The 19662-nt window shown below is 44.8% G+C and overlaps 1 protein-coding gene across 3 annotated transcripts in view; it reads left to right on the top strand.

The window, feature by feature from the left end:
• LOC102563781 (exonuclease V) overlaps positions 1–19662 on the top strand; it is a 264829-nt gene that overhangs the window by 202076 nt on the left and 43091 nt on the right. The window contains exons 1-2 of one of the 3 annotated variants that reach the window (XM_059717113.1): positions 8078–8203; positions 8386–8453. The gene's annotated coding sequence lies outside the window, so the exon portion shown is untranslated. Of the gene's footprint in view, positions 1–8077; positions 8204–8385; positions 8454–12144; positions 12331–19662 lie in introns of those variants that run through there. The other 2 variants (XM_059717112.1, XM_006276492.4) reach the window with 2 other exon arrangements.

Here is a 19662-nt window from a genome sequence, read left to right as displayed (position 1 = left end):
TCTCCATCATTCCCCAAAGCAGCGAGCAGATTAGGTTTATTTACCTGTACGTCTGGAAAATCTCTTGGTCTTTAAATAATGCTCTGCTCCAGTCCTCTCTAAATGCCTGCTGTATAGAGGATCGTGCAGTTGGAAGCGGTTTCTACTGCCCCGGTGCCTTTTCTCTTGGTCATCCCATCTTTTGAGAATTGCATGAAGACTGAGCACAGCCCGGCACCGTACCAGCTAGAGGGATGACATGGTAATACCATCATTTTGGCATAAGCCACCCACCTTTTCTTGCCATGTGAGGCAATTTGTGTTCTTGTATAGTGCAGGAAGCATGGAACAAGTTGGCCTCTATCTCCCCCAAATTGGTGCACTTCAGAGCTGGTGGTAGCTGAGATTTCCCATTTTAGGCTTACTCTAGGCAGTGGAAAAACTCCCAGTAGTTTCAGTGGACTAGCCGAAAAACACCCCAAAAAGCAGCCCAAATCCAAAGATTATGTGGCTGCCTCATGATTGGTACTTCGAGTTAAGCTGCTTTCCCCTGCACTTCCATTTCTTTCTCCTTTCTCTGGTATTTCTACATCTTAAAACATGACCCATTATAACTTGAACTGGAAGCTTATAGGAACCATTAGCTATGGACAGACTCAAACCTTCCAGTCACCAGTGCAGTACATTTTCATACTGGGAGTTTTGAGAGGCAGCAATGTTCAGAGGAGGTCTGTCACTGCTAGCTCTTGCAGCCCAGCTGTTTGTCTTTAAAGGTATTTTGTGTAGCATCTCAGATACCAGGTCCTACAGCGATTATGTATATCAAAAATGCCTAACCTAGACTGGCATACTCATCTGGTACTTTCTGGGTTTCATGATGATAAACTAGCCACAAACCTTTTTTCTTTTCCACACGTGCAAAATCAGCTTCCATTCAATAGTTTTTTCCACCTGAATAATCGTATTTTCCTGGATTCCGCTTTGAAGCTGTAGGCTCTAATTGCCCCCATTACAGAGTAAAGCATAATCGTTAGCTATAACACCCAGCTCCACTGTCATGATCCAAATGTTTCATTGCAATACTCCAAATGCCGCACTCCTGAAGCAAGTTCTGTATTGGGGAGAATTATGAAATTCAGAATAACGATGCCAATCTTGGAGAACAAAGAGACTCGATTATACAGCTCAAGGGTTTTCCAGCGGTACCTAAAAATCAATCAAGATGCCAAATTGTGTGCTATTTGCTATTTTTCCCCTTTGCTCATCACAGTACATATCAACTCACTTTTCAAATATTTATCACCCATTTGCATGGCTCCCATAGAACTGGAATCCTTCATTGTCAGATGTTTTTGACAGTGTCTCTTCCATTGTCAAAATGTTGTTTCCAAAGGGCTGTCATTACAGGCGGTTGGGTTTGTTTGGTTTTTTATTAATGTTATTTTTCTCCACTACATAAAATGCCGAAGAACACAGCGAGCAATTATTAACACCAAATCTTGATGGGGAAGAACAGTTGGACCAGCTCATCTCCTAGAAAACTGCTCACATAATGTAAACAGCTCGATGTAAAATGCCGTGCAGTGGGAGCCATTTGCAGCGAGCAACAAAGTTTATTGTTTCGACACAAAACAGCGTATTCTTGACTTCCATCTACTGGCACAATATCTATTATCTCTTTACATAGAGAGAAACACTTCTTATCCGTTGAAACCTCTGTGCCAAACAGTATTCCAGTCTCACGATTAAATAACAGGATAACCTGAGAAAGCAATAATCCTCAAAATTATAGTAATCATGCTAAGTTCCCCATGTGCCATTTTGCATTCAACAGCTTTGGTTTATTTTTCTATTAATTTTACAGTACTTCAGTATACCCTGCTCTTCCCCCTTCCTCTCATAAAAAAAAAAAAAAAAAGCGAGATTAGCTTTAAAAAAAAAAAAAGGCATGAAATTTTAAAATAAAATTCCTCAGGAGAGGAAGGGGAAGGATTTGCTTTTAAGCTTTTAAGGTGCAATCAGATGCTGTTTTCCAGATTTTCTCTGTAGCAATAAAAGTACAAAGTCACTTTAAAAATTGGAGGCTGAGACATGTTATCACATGTCTCTCAAGAGCTGAGGCATTAAGAAATGCACCTAAATGCACAAACCTTGTAAGAAAAATCCTTGGAGTTGGCGATGCTGGTACTTTAACCCAAGCTTATGTACTGTGGCACCCGCTGACCTTCATATACACAAGTGGCCCTAATCCAAGGAAGATGAAAATCTTCCCTGCAAGAAGGTCCATCAGCTCGTGCACTAACAGTCCTGCTAAAACCCTTCAATCAAACCGGAGCTGAACTAACACGGTTCATAGGTCTCATGCTGGCTTTATCCACAGAGGTCCACAGAATCACCGATTGCTCCTGTTGCAAAGGCAGTGTTAAGATGTTCCCAGCGAGCAGTGAATAGAAACCACGGAGGTCAGATCAGCACTGTGAACCGAGCAGCAGGAGCATCAGTGCAATGAATTGCCCCCGCTAGGAACAGGACAACCCCGAGACCTTGACCACACCTCCAGATTTACGAACAGTGTGGCATAAAGCGATGTGCCTGTAGGTCGTGATCTTCCTACTGCCTGGTTATGGGTACTCCTGGAAACAGAAAGGTTTTCTTTACAAAAGTTTCTATGGCACGTGAACCACATGCCTTGCCTCTTGGGTGAGCAACAAGCCCACTCAGCTGGGTAACAGCACCCAGTGCAGTCCACCTCCATACATCAGGGTTAAAGAGCACATCTAGTCTGTCTAAATCCTTTCCACAGCTGAAAGCCTAAACTCAGCCTGGCTGTAAGGAGGGTGAAACCCTCGTTAGCATTTTAAGTGTAACTAGGTGTGAAATTTGTCCCTATCATGTTTTAGAGGGGAGAACTGGTCATTACGGGCGTAAGGTGGCCCTTTCATCATGCCAGGTGGTTCCTTGCTGTATCATGGCTACTGATCAAGGCAACATGAAGTTAATCTACGTACTTGAAAACTCTTGGTACTCTGCACTATGCTTATTTTTCATGAAATCATTCATGAAATTTAACCAAATCTCTTCCAGCACAATGTGTTTGTACGTGCTGCTGAGAATCAGGGTGATTGCCTCAGCTAGACGTTTTCTGTTTCCATCAGGGTTTTCTGCGCCAATTAGAAGGAGCGTGCTTTGGCTGCAGTCTGGTCCTTCTTCATGTTGCCTGTTTTACCACTGCCCTTGCCTACTCTGTCAAAGCTTCAGGAGCACTTTTGAAGACTCTCTGTTCAATTTGGGATTGCTTTTTCACTTTTACCCTTACTAGTGCTTTCAGGTTTTCTTATTTTTATTGACTCCACATATTCCAAAATTATTTAGATCATGGTTTGGTGTTATAAGAAAGTGATTATAGGTCAGCAGAACAACAGCAATACTAACATTTGCTTTCCCATAGTGCAAGTGAGGGGGGAACAGCCGCTTTAAACCTCAGCTGATTGCAGCAAGAGAGTTCCACCGCCAGCTAGTGATGCCGCCACAAAAGTTTCCTCTGAAGCACAAACTCTTGCATATCCTCCAGTTCATCCCAATAGCTCCACTATGAACCAAAAATGAAATGAAACAAAACAACAACAACAAAAAGCATTCTTCCCCCTACAGACACCCAGTCCTGGTGATTTTAGATGTATTTTTGTTTCCTTGTTTTATCTGCGTGAACAATTTGAATGGGTTTATAATTTGCCTGTGCTTCCATTTTATTATATCTGCCTTCCATCTGTTATTTTTATGGTTTATGTTACCATTCTCCTCTCACTCATGCCAGCGGCTCTACTGTAAAACTGATGTTGCATCTCTCCAACTTATCACCTCTCTCCAAAAATATATCTTGTGCATGATGGAATAAGAACTGCCTCGAGAGGAATAGATGGGTCCTGTATTAATAACTTGCTTGTAGGAGGAGCCTACACATTGGTTGTATTTGTGCAAATACTTCCCTCTTCCCACAGGGAAGCTTTACAAAGCAGAAATTTCACTAAATCCAAAGGCAATTCAGGCTGTATGGATGTGGCAGGCGTTTCTATGTGAAATAATAATATACAGCACACCCGTAGTTAGAAAATGCACTTCTACAATGCCTAACATCAAGTGGGGGCAGATCCTAGGTATCGTTGAAAACAAGTAATAGCAATTTATTAATTAATGGACGAAATCCACCTCCATGTGGAAGGCCAGCTGTCACTTATGACTGTACATGATGCTCACGACTTCTGCTGCCGCTACTAATGAACTGAAACAAAAAACAAACTTATGAGGTAAAGAGTGGTCTCCTCGTTTTAGTGAGGATGAATTAAAGTGAGGAAATATTTGGCTATTGTACTGAAAGTCACAGCACAAGTTTGTGGTTGCCCCAAGGAACAAACTAGACCCCCAGGTTCCCAGTCTCATGCCTTAATTACTAGAGTGCCCCTTGCCTCTAGGATATAAAAAAGGTAGACAGTAGATCCTGTTATAATTATTTGAGAGGCAAAGGTTATTTTAGTGATACAGTTGGGAGAGATGTTGAACAACTGCCCTTCCTTAGCAATGTGTCCTCAAAAGCTTGTCTAATACCTCTCCCAATTATACAGATGGTCCAATAGAAGATATCACCCAAACAATCCTTGCTTCCTATACATTTCCTGAATCATCATGGCTACAACACCACTCCAGCCCTACTACAATTACTTATATAGTTATCTAATTTATTAAGACTGAGATTTCAGTTGAAAATTGATTGGAAATTTTTCAATAGACTTTTTTTTTATCAGAATATCAATTGGTTGAACCTGAACCTAGATCTCCAGCCAGAGTCTCAGAAGGCAGGGTCCTCCTCCAGGCCTGCTGCCCCACCGCAGTCCAGGCATGCTGGGAGTGACACTACAGGCCATAGCCAATGCCACCACCACACCCAAAGGGTATCCCAAGTGAGAGGTCCCCCATCTCCTCCTCAGGCCCTACCTGCGCCCCAAGCCCATCCTTTCCACCTCTGTCCTTCCCTCCTCTCCCGACCCTCACAAGTCTGCCGTGCAGGGACCGACTTCCCAGCAGGGCCAGGATAATCTCTCCACCTTGCTAGCATGCCCTGCTAAATGGTGCTGACTCTGGCCATGAGGGCACAGGGGAGGTGTTGGCATCACTGGGGCCATGAGCTCTTCACCCACTGAGGCCTGAGGGTTGTGGATCACCACATCTTCCCTGGTCAGTGGAGAAGCTGGGCACTGCAGGCTGGGCTGACTGTGATGCTTGTCCCTGAGAGATGCAGGGACCAATGGCAGGATCTTCATTGTTGTCCTCTCCCTCTGTCAGGTCCGGGCTGGCAACAGTGGGGCAGAGGGCAGCAGCAGGGACCAGTAGGATGGGCATGGCTCTGCCAGCTGGTACTCACAGGCCTGAGCCAGGCAGCAGACTCTAGCCCTGGGTCAAGCTGCCTGGACACAGTGGTGCTTCTCTGCAGCCATGGCCTAGCTGCACCCAGAGGTGCAGGCAGCTCTGCTGGAGCACCTATACCACAGCCCAGGCATCCATGCAGTCCCTGTCCAGATCTGGCAGGGCCACAGCCATGGGGCTGCAGGTCCAAGGGGCCTGGTGCTGTATCAGGTGGCAGCAGGTCACAGCCAGGCATGAGTTCTCACTACCAGGGTTTTGCAATGGGAAGCGGGTGTAGGGGCCACTTTAGGCCAGGGCTGCTGCAGCAGTCCAGGTGGCACAAGGGGCTGCATCCCCAGACACCAACTGGTTGAGCCTGAGAAGCTCCTGAGGTCAAGTAGACCTGAGCTGGTCACCAGGGCAGCTTTTTATACTGCTAGGGTCAACACAGGTGTGCAGCACCTGCAGGGAAGCTGGGAAGGATCAAATTGCCTAAAGCGACACAGTTCCCCCCACACCCCACAAAGTGTGCGTTCAGGCATGTGTGCTGAGGCACAAATCTCCAGCAGAAATTTGTTCCACTGTTATTTTTGCCACTGCAAGCATACGTGCCTGCATGTGTGGACATGCCCTAAGGCCACATCCACACGAGCGCAGGCGTTTGTTTCCCTGGTGACATGAAACAGTGGCACACCTTGGCCACATCCAGACAAGCGTGGCCGTGCGATATGTGGTGCAATAGACACGTTTGTGGCGTCACAGATTGCACGTTCTGTTGTTCTCTGCCCTGCAAGGGAGCAGTTCAAAGCGTTTTTTTGACCCCTGGATGGATATATATACACACACACACTTTATATCCAACCTCTTCAGTATACTGGGATATATAAACGAAGGGGTAGATACGTGATCTAGAGCAACTTTATGAAGGGTCCTCTCCTTCTGCCTAAAAATACAGATGTATTTGAGTTTCAGCCAGGCAGATTCCTGAAGCATCAGACCACATGAGAGGAGGCGGCACTTATTAGTGGGCAGCGTACTTTCTTTCCTCCTCTTTTTATAATATTCCAGGCACTAATGTAATTGAGTCTGGCCTATTACCAAGAGGTTTTTATTAAATCAGCACGGGATGAAATTAACGACCACTACGAAGATCTAATTCCGAAGATACGAGGTTGTTCATTACACATTTATGGCTCCTAACCAGCAGCACTCAAATAAATGTGTGCAGAGCTGTTTACCTTGCCAAATTGCCAAGATGCATCCTGTCACGAGAAGTCAACAATGGAAGGAGAAATCAATATGGAGCTACTAAAAGGCCTACTGAGTAGCTGCAAGGGAATAAATTGATGATGAACCTATGGGTCCAATAAATATGTGCATAATTTAAAATTATTAAATGCATAAACTGCTGCAACATCCCCATTTAATTACCATCCCGCGGAGGGCGACTGCAAATTTTGCTGCACAAGGAGATATTGTTGAGTAGGAGAGTGTTGGCAGCGCAAGTGTTGCTTGAAACGCTCCTTTGGCCAGATCTCTGACCTAAATGGAGTTACCCCAAGGTGAATTTTGCCCAGATTGGGGGTTTGTTTGGTGTTTTGGTACTTTCTGAGGAAACACTGGGGAATGAGCACCTAAGCATTTTGCATGGAATTGGATAACTGTATAGGATAAAACTTTCGTAAGTGCATGAGGGCTGGATTTTGAGATTTCAGTGAATATTAAGTGCTTAAATCCTTTAGAAAGCTTGCCTTAAATTCCATTTACTCTGTATGAGTCCAAGTAAGGTTTTAAACCTGAGGACCAATTCTGAGTCACTTATGTGCCTTTGCAAATTATATCCACTCCATTCTGTCTTATTCTAGGTGGTTACTACCATGCTGAATGGGATATAAAAACCTTTCTCCTACAAGCAAAGGCTGCTTGAGGAAAAAAAAAGCATTTTCCAGTATTGGTCCCCGAATTTGTTCCATATGCGACCTCCAGTCTCAAGGCAAACCAGAATTATCAAGGCTCCAAAAAAGAGATCTTCCCCATGATGAGGTTGCCAGACCCTGTTGCAAAGTCTGTGCATTCGGGTTCTGCAAGAACCTAAATAATATTTCAAAATTCACATTTGTGCTTGTTTTCTGTGAGCTTTTTAGTGGCCTCAGAGTCGCTTGTTGGTGAAGTTTCACTGGCTTCAATGGAGTGGAGCTGATTTTCGCTACTGACCCGCAGTACTACCCCTGCAGGGAAGGCATCTAGTTATATACTAAATATCTACTGAATGGAAAAACCCCATGCCTCTGCAGCACGTACACAAACAGAGATGAAACATGCATTTAACAAATGCATGTAATAATTGTTCTCTATCAGCCTGCTGCTTGAAAATAATTCTAAAAAATGAATTAACAAGAAGAGTGGGGCCAGAAGGAGGAGATGATTGCCACAGTACATCTCACCAAGTGTTAATCAGCTAACCACTGTTAATGATGATAATCCTTGGTGATAATTGCAGTGATATTTAGAAAGGAAAATAATATATGAACACTTAAAAAATTAATGTCTGGGTATGTCTGTGTATGTATGAGTGTGCATGTGTGCGATGATGCTGAAATCATTCTGCCTCATGCACACTATCACTGAAGTTCAGGTTTGTAGATGAAGTGGTGTCTTACAGGGATTGGATTGCATAGAAACATAGGGCTGGAACGGACCCCAGGAGGTCAGCTAAGCCACCCCCTGCTCTAAAGCAGGGTGAAGTATACTGAGACCATACCCAGAAAAGTTTGTCTTGGCTGTTGTTGAAAACCTCAGAAGACAGGATCTCCCCAGCCAGCCGCAGGTAAGCTGTTCCAGTGCTTTGCTAGCCTTATAGTTGGAAAGTCTGCCCTTAACTCTAACTTAAGTCGCCCTTGCTGCAAAATAGCTTGATTACTTCTTGTTCAGTGCCTTGTAGACATAGCTGGACCCTGCCAGCAGCTCATCACCCAAATCAGATTAACAAATCCTTTCCCTTCTTCCTAGTCTCCCAGAAAATCAAGGAAGTGTGAACATCTGGTCCTGGAAGAACCATATGAGGATTGGATACCATAGTAAGTAGTCTCTCCTCCCTAGCGGCAACATATTCACCTAAAGTGTAATGTACTTAATCCTTTTTGCATAACAATTTGCCTGTAAATCCCACAACACCAAATTTTCATCACTGCCTTTATGTAAGGCCAAATCCTGAAGGGTTTGGAGCGTGTGAAGCTTCTGTTGACCTCCTAGTTCAGCACAGAGCCTGCCAAGATGGGCCCAAAATGGAGATAACAGATGTCAACTCATTGAGGTGTTGGCCATACTTAGATGACCAATTCCTTAAGCAAAGCATGTCTCTTTGGTACGAGTCACTAGACACCACTACGACAATAGTACAAAGATGGGGTGCCTTTGTTCAGCCCAGAAAAAAAAAATTTCAGCAGCAAAACCAGCATGTAAACATACTGAATGAAAAGCCATTTCGGCTTCCCACAGACAAGCCAACGGGGCACAGAAGCTGCTTCTATATAGCTTCAGCTGTATTAACAGCTGAACTAAAATCTGGCCACTGATGAGACAAAATCTGAAAGCCTTGTGTGCCTGGCAGTCCAATGCAAAGCTGAAAGAAGGAAAAACCTGGCTAACTGGCTCCATGAGTGAACTCACTTGGAATGGGTCCCATCTGGAGATGTCAAGATGACAGTTCCCAACCAATTGATGATCTGGGGCCAAAGTGTTAATGCACTAACACACTAAGCCATCATGCTACCTCTGACTAATTTGCACTTTAACTGGCTTACTGTTAAAGGGATCCCTGTATTAGTTAATCCAAAGGCCATCTGCTGAAGATAATACATTTATTACTAGGAATCTACCTAATTCTATTTTACTAAGCAGGCACACGGCAAATCTTAATCATTTTAACTCAGACACTCTATTATACATACCATGAAATTTAACAAGGTATGTCCTATATAGGGCTGTAACATTGCAGCTGTGTGGACTAATTAGATAACACTCATTATTGTTCATTCAATTTGCATTCGCAGATGCAGAGAGCTGAGCGCTGACTGCTCTTGATTCTTTGATTGATTGCTTCTACTTTACATTCATTAGGAAGGTGGCCTCAGCACAGTAGTTTTACAACATGTGTTTGCTACAACTTAACTGGATGTGCCAGTCAAAAGCCTTGAACTGAGTCTCTTGATTAACAACATTTTGCAAATATAGCACGGTCTGTTTTAGCAGCTTGACAGGCCTATTGTGGAGCCGGCATTCTTGGTAAGCTCAGCTCCCTGCAAAACTGCCCTCCCCTCCCTCCTTCCTTTCCTCACCCGCATGCTGAGTGGAAAGAAATACAGTTGTGACAGTAAAAGCTGATGACAGCTAGCCAATATATCAAGTTCATAGGTGGCTCTGTCCATCGCTCATCTCTTCCACTCAGACGTGAATTACAGAAATAAATGGGCTTGTCAGAGAGTTTGACTTTGTCGGACAAATACCAAAGCCGTAAAACTAGGACAAATACGGTTCACATTGACCTTTGTGTTTTTCCTAATGCCTCTTTGCAACTATAGACTGCCCTGCTACTTTATTTTTTTATTTTGGTTTTCCTCGGCTCACGGAGGGCAGCTTCTATTGAGTGGATCAATTATTTAGTGACTCGTGTTGTTTTTGCTGCCTATGTGGAAGGTACGGGAAGCGCATTTGTTTAGCAAACCTGAGGATCGATACATCTTTGGGGGAGGGTTTCCTCTCTCTTTTTTTAAGGAGGCTTGTTATTCCTCCACCTCCTGTGGACGATGGGAATGCAGGAAGCAGAGCGAAGCCAAACGACGCTGCGTGTTACGGAAACCAGAAAGCAATGAGGCCCATCTGGCGGTCGTGAACTCCGCAGACCTGGGAGCAAGCTCTCAGGTGGCACGTCCTTGGACGGAAAAGAAAAGCTTCGTCCAGCACCAGAGCTCCTGGTCACCAGGCTGAAGTCCACAACCGGAAATTGCCATGCTCTACTGTGCAGTATTGGTACGATGGGCAGCTAGTCCTGTCCTGGTGGGGAGGGGTTAAAGAAGTGAAAGGGTGAGAGTCTAGTGATGGGAACAGTAGACCAGAGTCCCAGTCTATTCCTGTTTCCTGCCTTTCTGTGAATCATGTCACCAATGCTGCACATATTTCGGGGGGGTCTTATTTATTTAAACCAGGGCTGTCCACCTTCTGAGTGGCTGGGGGCTGCAGAGCCCCTGGCTACACCATGTAGGCCATACCCCCAACATACTGTACCCTCCACAGCATCCCTGGACCCTGGAAGTTTTGCCACGTGGATGCCCCCCTGTACCCCACACCAGTGCACAGGGTCCCTGCATCCCCTGGAGGCACCCAGCCGCTGGCTCCCTCAGCCCCACCCACAAGGACTGGGTAAGGCCAGACCCCAGGATGATCAGGGTGCCAGGCCAACATGGCCCTGACTTCGGGGCCATATGCCTGGACATGCACCCAAGAGTGAGGCTACTCCCTGGGGATCCTTGCTGAGAACTGGAGAAGGGAGGAGGAGCCTGGAGACTCTGGCAGTTCAGTGTGGGGAGTGGGACCCAGACTGGGAGTCGGGGGGAGGCCACATATTAACCCCTCAGGGGTCACATGCAGCCCACAGGCTACCAATTGAAGAGTCTTAATTTAAATTAAGCTCTTCAAGGCAAGGGCTGTCTCTTACCCTACTACCTGCCCCAACAGGTCCCTGTCTCAGCCGGTTCTTCTTCATGCAACTAAAGTGTCAATCCTGAAGAGCAGCAGTACTTCACAACAGCTTGGTCCTGCGGCACAATGTCAGTTATGGACTTTTATACTTAGATTGCATTGAGATACTTTGATTCCTCTCTACTATAAAAGGTTTTGTGCATATAATGGAGAAGGGTAGGAAAAAAGGAGGTATTCTTACTCCAGTTTTGCAGAGGGTGAGCTGCAGCACAGAGAAGAGACTATTGCCAAATGGCTGGGCTAAGGCCACTCCAAAAGCATGCTGGAGAAATGAAAGTTGGATCCTGATCTTCTCCATCTGTTCCTGAAGTTCCCCAATGACAAGTTGGACATGTAAGGGTCAAGTCTTTCCTTCACAGCTTGACAAGCTATTGGGCCAAATATGCCAGTCTGCCTCCCTGGTTGGCCCTGGCGCTGCACTTTTAAAGGACCGCCCTATCAGCTGACCTCTGCCGCATATCCACTGAGCTACCAGTCTCTAAGTATCTTCTGTTGGCAGCTCCTTGTCTTGGTTCCCAGTCTTGGACTCCTGCCCCTGCCCCATCTTCTGATTTCTTGGGTCTCTTTCCTGACCGAGCATCATCTCCTAGTTTCCAATTTGGGGCTCTTGACCATAGGCTAATGCTTTGGCTAAAGACCTTTGGGCTAATGACCGATGACAGGTGGACTTTACACAGAGATCTTGGCCCACGGTTTCAGAAATGAGCTTTTGTCAAAGCGTGGCTTTTTTTCAAAGCTTGTCAGCCCAAGTGAGCTCTCTTGCCATTGTTGCAGGCTGGTGGACTGCGTTTCACTGTACCAAGCTGTTGCCTTTTTTAAGTTTTTGTCCGTGCAACACTGACTGGATAGCTCAGGTCTTTGCATAACATGTTTATGGCACAGTCATTGTTTTATTTCTGCACAGGAAATATGCTCCATTATTTCTGCAGCTGACAGGAGCCCTGGCAGAAGTTAGGAGCTGAGGTTCCAAAAGGAGAGGGAATATGTTTGTGGGACGAACTACAGCTGTTGGCAGTATTCATCTGCCCTCGCAATTATTTTAATAGGAACAATTCCTGGAGGGTTATGTGTCTTCTGCACCATTTGGTGCTGTGTTCACTGTAGAAGAAATGAAACTCTGAAGCAATTCCCAAAGATACTGCAACCTTTGTATACACTGGGAAATATTGTGGAGCGGCTGAGACACTGGCCATAACGGTACGTTCAGGAACTAATTTGATATTATTTTATTGTATTCATTATTTATTTGCACTGTAGGCTGGCTCCAAGGCCCCGATCCCTATTGAAACCATGCATTAGGCATTTGGAGAATGCAAAAGGCCCCGATCCCTATTGAGACCAGGCATTAGGCATTTGGAGAATGCAAAAAGCACACTGCCTCCCTATTAACTGTGCTTTATAAAGTTCTTACGCATACACATGCACGCACGCACGCACACATTACTGAATAGAAAGAAAATGATCTGCCTCTGTGGGTTTTTCTCCCCTGCTCCTGACTCTGAAGACAGGGTCTGAACCTGCTCTCTGTGTACAGAGACTTTTGCCTCTTGGAATTCAACTGTCGCACTATTTTGGGACGCAGCCTTAGGCTCGGGTCTGCCTTTCTGGAGTGATACAAAGTGACTGAAAAACAGCAGTGTAGCAAGCCTTAATAAACCAAAGGCTCTATTAAAAATTCAGCATCCCCCTGCAAGATTGTTGTTGTTCTGCCTCAGAAAATAATCACTGCCGATGTACTCCTCAGACAGTGATATTCACCTCACAAAAAAGCTCAGCGCTGCCAAAGAAGGCGGCTCCCCAGGGACCAGCAATTCTGTGCATGTTATCCAAGGACTGCAAAGTACTTTGCAGCTGTTAATTAAGCCTCATAGCATTCCTGCAAGACAGGACTTTGCTGTTGACTTAGAAAGCAATACCACTCCGCTCAAATGGCTTGATCTAGTGCCCCGTGAAATAGGTGGAAGACTTCAGCTGGCTGTACATCAGGCATTAGGTTTCTCGAGCATTATCTGGCCTCCATTTCAGCAGGAAGGGAGAAGTCTCAAGGGCACATATGCCACAAACCACAGCCTTTCTTTCAGTGCCATTCACTGTTGTCCTCAGCTGACAAGGGCACGACTGTGAAAAGGGTAGACAGGAAAGGTTTTTGCCTTTTAGGTCATCCTGCAATTTTGCGTGCGGCTCCACCACCCAGCTCAGAAGTGCAGCAGATTCCATATATGTGCTCAGTCTGGAAGACTTTCCTGTTGCCTGGCCAAGTCCAGGAGCACACCAGTATTCCTAGATTGCACTGTTTCAATTAGCACTGGCATGTGCTAATGTCATTCACTGGGAGCATCTTGTATAGCCTTTGTGGTTTGCTTTAGTTGGCTTAGTGAGGACCACGAATACTTGACTTTTACTTTTGAATGAGTTGCTGAGGCCAGTAAATAATTGAAATTCCTTAAATCGTAATGTTATCAGTTTTTAAAAAAACACCTTTTAAATGCATAATAAAGTTACAGGCAAGTTGCTTTCATGGTCAGAGCTGTATTCACAAGTTTGCTAACATGTAGCAATGCATGTGAATTTTGGTGGGTCTTTGTTAGGGAGCTCATTTCAAAATCAAAAAGGCTTCTTCATGGCACACTCAACGCATCCAGCACTTAGTGCAACTTAAGCTACAGCAGAAATACCCACCCTGCCAGACCTCAGCTAAACTACCTTTGGTCTCTAGATGTCCTGTTGAATTCCAGCGGAAGTTAGTAGTGGCAGGAAGTTGTTCCCACGTGTTGGCTGTAGGGGGAAATGAATTAGTGTCCACAGGTTAGTTCCTAATGGACAAGTGTCTACATCAGATAAACTCCCACCATAATTGGTTCTGATTAGCATACTTGAGAAGCCAAGGTTTGCGTGGCCCTAAAAACCGAATTATTTTTTTACAGTGTTAGACTTATTGCTTTCATTCCCCCTACTTTGTGGTTAAGGAATATTTGGCGAGGTGGCTATGTGAAAGCTTTTATTGCCACAGCCCTGTTCCATAAATAGAAGACTTTCATATCAGTCAGACAATCCTGCAAGTTAAAGGAATGCTTACTTAGTCTGATCTTGTTTGGTCTCCAGATCACACATGGTTACTGTACAAAGTAAAATGGCTGGCATATTAAGCCATTTCCACAGCCGTTATTTCACCTTTAACCACATCTGTAAAATCTCATGCAAGAGATGAGTGCCTATTAGGTACATCTGCTACTGTGGCTTTACATGCCCCTCTCCCAGTGACTTCAGGGGGGTTGGATCAAAATCCTGGAGTTAGACTGTATAGCCAGGATGCTTTAAATAAATCAGCACAAAGGCTGGGATCCTCAAGGATGGTTTGGCTCCTAGATGCATTAAATAAATCGGCACAAAGGCCGGGATCCTCAAGGATGGTTTGGCTCCTAGATGCATTAAATGAATCGGGACAAAGGCCGGGATCTTCAAGGATGGTTTGACTTCTAGATACATTAACTTAATCGGCACAAAGGCTGGGATCCCCAAGGATGGTTTGGCTCCTAATTCCTGGGCATGCACCTAAATCCCTGTCATGGGCCAGATCCCAAGTGCCTACATCTGCTGGATCTCATAAAAATGTCTCCAAAGATGGACCAATTCCTGTTTGTTCAGAGAAAGCAGAACAGATACCACCAAGTAGTGCTTTGTGCACACAAGAATGCCATCCTTTATCGAGATGTTTAGGAGGGAACAGCAGGTCAATGAATTTTGTCAGTGCCATTAGTTTTTCTGGAGCGAATATTAGAACCCCTGTTACTGACAGAACATCAATAAAGGTGGAGATAAATTCTTCTGCAGCACTAATTTTCTCAGCATTGTGAAATCTAACTTATGCATCATTGCCATACATCTGTGAGAGGATAATGTGAGAAGACACTGTAAACACCGTGCTCCAAATAAAAGCCTATATTTCAAGTGGAGTCTGTTTCTAAAGAAGATTTACATTAGGTAACAGAGATGAGTTTTCAGCGGTTTCCAATACTAATGTTGCTGCCTGATACCATCTAGCTGCTGCTGGTACTTTTTTTTCTTTCTTAGCAAGTGCTATGAAATGTGAAAACCAAGGGGAAAAAAAAAATTAAAGGCCAGATCCACAGCAGGGGTAAATCAGTGTAATGCCAGGTATTCTGGATGCCTGGTAATAGGAAAAAGCATGAAGTAACTGGCCAGAGGTTGTAGAGGATTCTCATACTTGCCTTTTAATAATATATCACGACTTTTCTATGCAGTTTGGCTATTGTGAACAGCCAGATGCAAACCTCAGATTCTGCTGTGTACAGAGGCAATTTTCTATGCATTTGCAATGAAGGCTTGGGTTTGACCTGTGAGCTGGATGCTCTGATCATTTGGACCCTGTGAATATTTAATTTTCACATAATTGCTTCAGTGGCAAGCGAATTTATTCTTATTGTGTTTCCCTTCACCCTGTAATGAGGTAAGAGAAGGAAAAAGACTTACTTGATCATTGAGTCCATACTCCTGCGAGTGGAGGACACAGTCTCCTTGTTGAGATAATATACTCGCGGTTTTGGCTCGCTAACAGGGACTTTGCAAGAGATTGAGTGATTCTTTCTTTTTATCTGCTTTCCCATGTGTTTAGTTTATCTAGGCCATTACTAGAGCTGGGCAAATGCTGCAAACAATTATGCACAAATGTGCCTTTGAATTTTTTTAATTAATTCACTTCAACTATATTCTCACTCCTTTTATGTTCATTTTCAACAACTTTCTAACAGATCTGTTTACTATCAGAGCTTTCACTGAAGCAGCAAATTGTACATGAGTATTGCAGATGATTCCTGTTGAGCAAACTTCTTTTTTGCATTGCCGAGGGCCTCTCACTGAGGTCCCGGGCCCCACTGTACAAACAGATAGGAATAGCCATTTCCTGCTCCAAAGAGCTTTCAGTCTAAACAGGCCAGAAAGAAAAATGGTGAGAGGGAAGCAGAAGCCCAGAGAGGTAAAGCAATTTCTAAGGTCAGTCACACATTAAGTCAGCGGCAGAGTTGGAAATAGATCTGTCCTATGCCCAGGCCGTTGACTTAGTCATGAATACTTGCATTGCAAACCTGACCCTCTGCCTAAGATGCTTCTTTCATTGGTGCATCTCCATTGATTAGCTGGTGAAAGCTGTTGATCTGAAACCACAGTGAGCAAAAGCATAGCTGTACCTGCTCATGATAGTCACACTCTAAATATAATTGGTGTATACCAGGCTTTACAATCCGGGCAACTTTTTATTCATGTATCAATCCCTCTCTGTTTTCTTGTAAGGAAAGGTAATGAGAACGGGGCTGAGCAACCACAGAGGGACCATTCTTAAAGGCTGGGAGCTCACGCACATTGATTTAAAGGTGACGTAAGAACTTACCACGTTGCTTGGTAATCTTGTCTGGTGATCGATTAGCCTTTGTATTGCTAAACTGGTCTGAGCACTGGTAGGTTAAGTACGCTGGGCTGAAGCCTGCAAACAACACGTGCTTAACTTTACTCATCGCGGAGCCGATTTTTAATTGCTATAAATGGCCGTTGCTCCATTATCTCTGGTAATGTGCATCGCTTGAGGATTGACTCCAGGCGTCCTCTCCCTTACCTTAATGAGACTGTTCACAGCATGTGGTTAGGCAGGTGGGTAAGTCTTTGCGGGAGCTAGGCCCATAGCATCTCGGCACCAATCTGCTAGGGTTTTTGGTGGTAATGAAAGAAAATGAAAGAGTGAATTGGAAACTTGAAAAGTAGAGCGCTACCTGTGGAATTCAAAGGTTTCACCTAACTTCTTCTAAAACTTCCATTTTCTTTTGTACTTGCATCTTCTCTCTCTGCTACTTTATGTCAATTGCTGATTAAGACACTTTTCCACTGACAGTTTCATTAAGTGCTTTAAATAATTAACCTACCATAGTGTCAGCCATTTCCTTTCTGAAGTCAGAGAACTCACTTTTTTAATGGTCAACTCATCCTTGTTTTTTTATCTAAATGAGTTCTTTTTCCTCTCACTAATTTAGTTTTGGTTTTGACTTCTTTTTTTTTTTTTTTTGTTATCCCTTTCAATTATTCACTGTCCAACTTTGGAATATTTTTTTAGAAAATGGTTTAACTTGGGGTGGGGTTTTTTTGCTCAAGTCTCCTCTCATACCCCCTATTGCCTCCCTTGCCTACGGAGACTCCAGTTGTAGGATCGCCAGGAGCGAGACTGGCTTTCTTGATTGTACAAAGCCTAGCACGGAGGGGTCTCACCCCCTTTGGAACATCCTAGAAAGTCTGGGTTTTTTTCCTATGTGATCTGGTCTTATGAATTTGGGAGTCAGATCCTCAGATACTGCAATTCAGCCTCACTCCACTGACTTCAGTGGAACTAGGCTGATTCACGCCGAGTGCGTCTACGCGAGATGTTTCCTGCGTAGCTGACTAATTAGCTGCGCAGTAAAGTCTCACCATCTACACATGCGGCCCTATTAGGCTGCAGGAAACTAACTTTGATGTAGGTTAGTACTTAGAAATACTAGTAATATCCTGCGGCAGCATACTTAGTGTGCAGCAGTGCATGTGTAGACACTGATGGGGTTAGCTGGAGCACAAGGGTGCTTTAGGGTGGGGGCTGCCTACCAGCAAGCCCCGCACTGGAGCACCCTCATGCCCCAGCCAGCCCCTCTGCAGCATACTGAGCCAAAGGGAGCAGCCCTGGGCTGGCAGGCTGAGCCCCAGGGACCCTTGCCAGCTGGGGCTGCTCTGACCTGGCTCAACGTGCTGTGGTCCCAAGTGCACGTGCAAATGTGACACCTGGGAGCAATAATCTCCAGCGCAATATGTGCCAGAGTTTATTCCTTCGCATAAATTTCATATGTAGACATGCAGGGGGTTAGGTTGTAGCCGTGTTGGTCTAAGGATATAGGCAGACAAGGTTCCTTGGGTGAATTTGATATCTTTTATTAGACCAACCTAAATGGTTGGAGAATAGTTATTAAGCAAGCTTTCGGGTTCAAAAACCCTTTGTCAGGCTAAGGAAGCTGCAGCAGTTGGCCCACTCAGCAGTAGGGCAGGGCAAAGGGGGACACCAGCCGCAGATGCTGATTAGAGGGGGTGCCAGCAGCACCCCAGAGCATTCAGCATCTCTCTCCAGTGCTCAACGCACATGACCCAACCCCCCCTTCATGCTCCAAGTGACTGTTGGCAATAAGCAGGATACAGTGTGGAATGAACTAAGCCACTTAGGCGCTTCTAAAAATTTGACCTCAAGACTATCTGAAATGACATGCCCTCTGATTTTTGATGGCACATCCTGCCCTTGCCTTAAGCAGTTACCCCATGAGGTCCCCACCTCATTTGCAAGGTACATTTGCTCCTTTAATCTGTGCATTCTTCTGCATGCACAGCGAGCCTGAACTTAGTTAAAAACAGCTGAGCTGAGTTAAAAAAAAAAAAAAAAAAAAGAGCTCCCCTCTCATTTCTTCAAAAAGTCAGCCCCTCTTAGAGACGAGGAATTTAGAGCTAATTGACAACTGCCCACAGGACATCAAGATCACAGGAGCAAATGCAGAGCACCTGCCTGATAGAGGTGCATGCTGCATGTTGCATGCAACGTTCTCCAAAGGGCACTCTTTTCTGCGACACTTCCTACTGCTGTCATCTTGATGTTCATCCATTTCCCAGAGACAAAAATTAGAGATAATAGGAATGTGGCTCATCAGACGTATTCCAAAAATCCTTCCTGGCTGGATCTTTCAAATGGATTTGAAAATGGAGAGAGATACAAAATGGTATAGCACAGGCTGTCTTCACCGGCAGGAGTGGTGTGGGTTGTTTTTTTTATCAAGGGATAACTAATGCATAAATCCCACCGTTGATACTTAGCGTCGGCAAGGCACTTTCATGTTACTGAGCAGCAAATTAGGTGAGGTCAGCCGCGGGTTAGAGTCAGTGCTGAGCTTGCCAAGCTATCTCGCTGCCAGTCCCTTGTCTCTATTTGGAGTTGTACGGGGAGAGAGCTAGTATTTGCTTTACACTGGAATCAAGTCTTCTGTGTCAGGAAGACAAAATCTCATTGCTTGTGACATTTAAACCAATAGGATTGTGCTATGTACACTAACTAAAGTCAATTGTGAGGTGTTTGTCTTCTCCATCACTGATAAGAAGTTGTTTGATGAGCATCCCTCAAGTTATGTAGTCTTCTCTCATGAAAGAAATCTAATTGAAGGGTTTACATTAACTCTAAAGCCTTTGGAAGTCGGTAGAAGCTTCAAGGGCCTTACGCACTTCAGAAGTTGGCCCCAGAGTGGGTAAGGGAGCCGTTAGATGTGGGGTGGGGGGATCAATCTGGTTTAAAATTGGATTGGGGCCCACCTGTGTGAGCTTCTGATAAAATAGGTTGTTGCTTACAAATGCTCATGCCTTTCTGGACCTGCCGCTAAGGTGCCACCTCGCCCTATTCTTCTGCCTGCCTTTAGACTAACACAGCTGATCACCTCTCTGCTCATGGTACCTCCTCATCCTCCCCCA

Source organism: Alligator mississippiensis, chromosome 14, assembly GCF_030867095.1.
Source record: "Alligator mississippiensis isolate rAllMis1 chromosome 14, rAllMis1, whole genome shotgun sequence".
Taxonomy (NCBI): domain Eukaryota; kingdom Metazoa; phylum Chordata; order Crocodylia; family Alligatoridae; genus Alligator; species Alligator mississippiensis.
The sequence above is the reverse complement of the archived record's forward strand: the minus strand, read 5'-3'. Positions and strand labels throughout refer to the sequence as shown.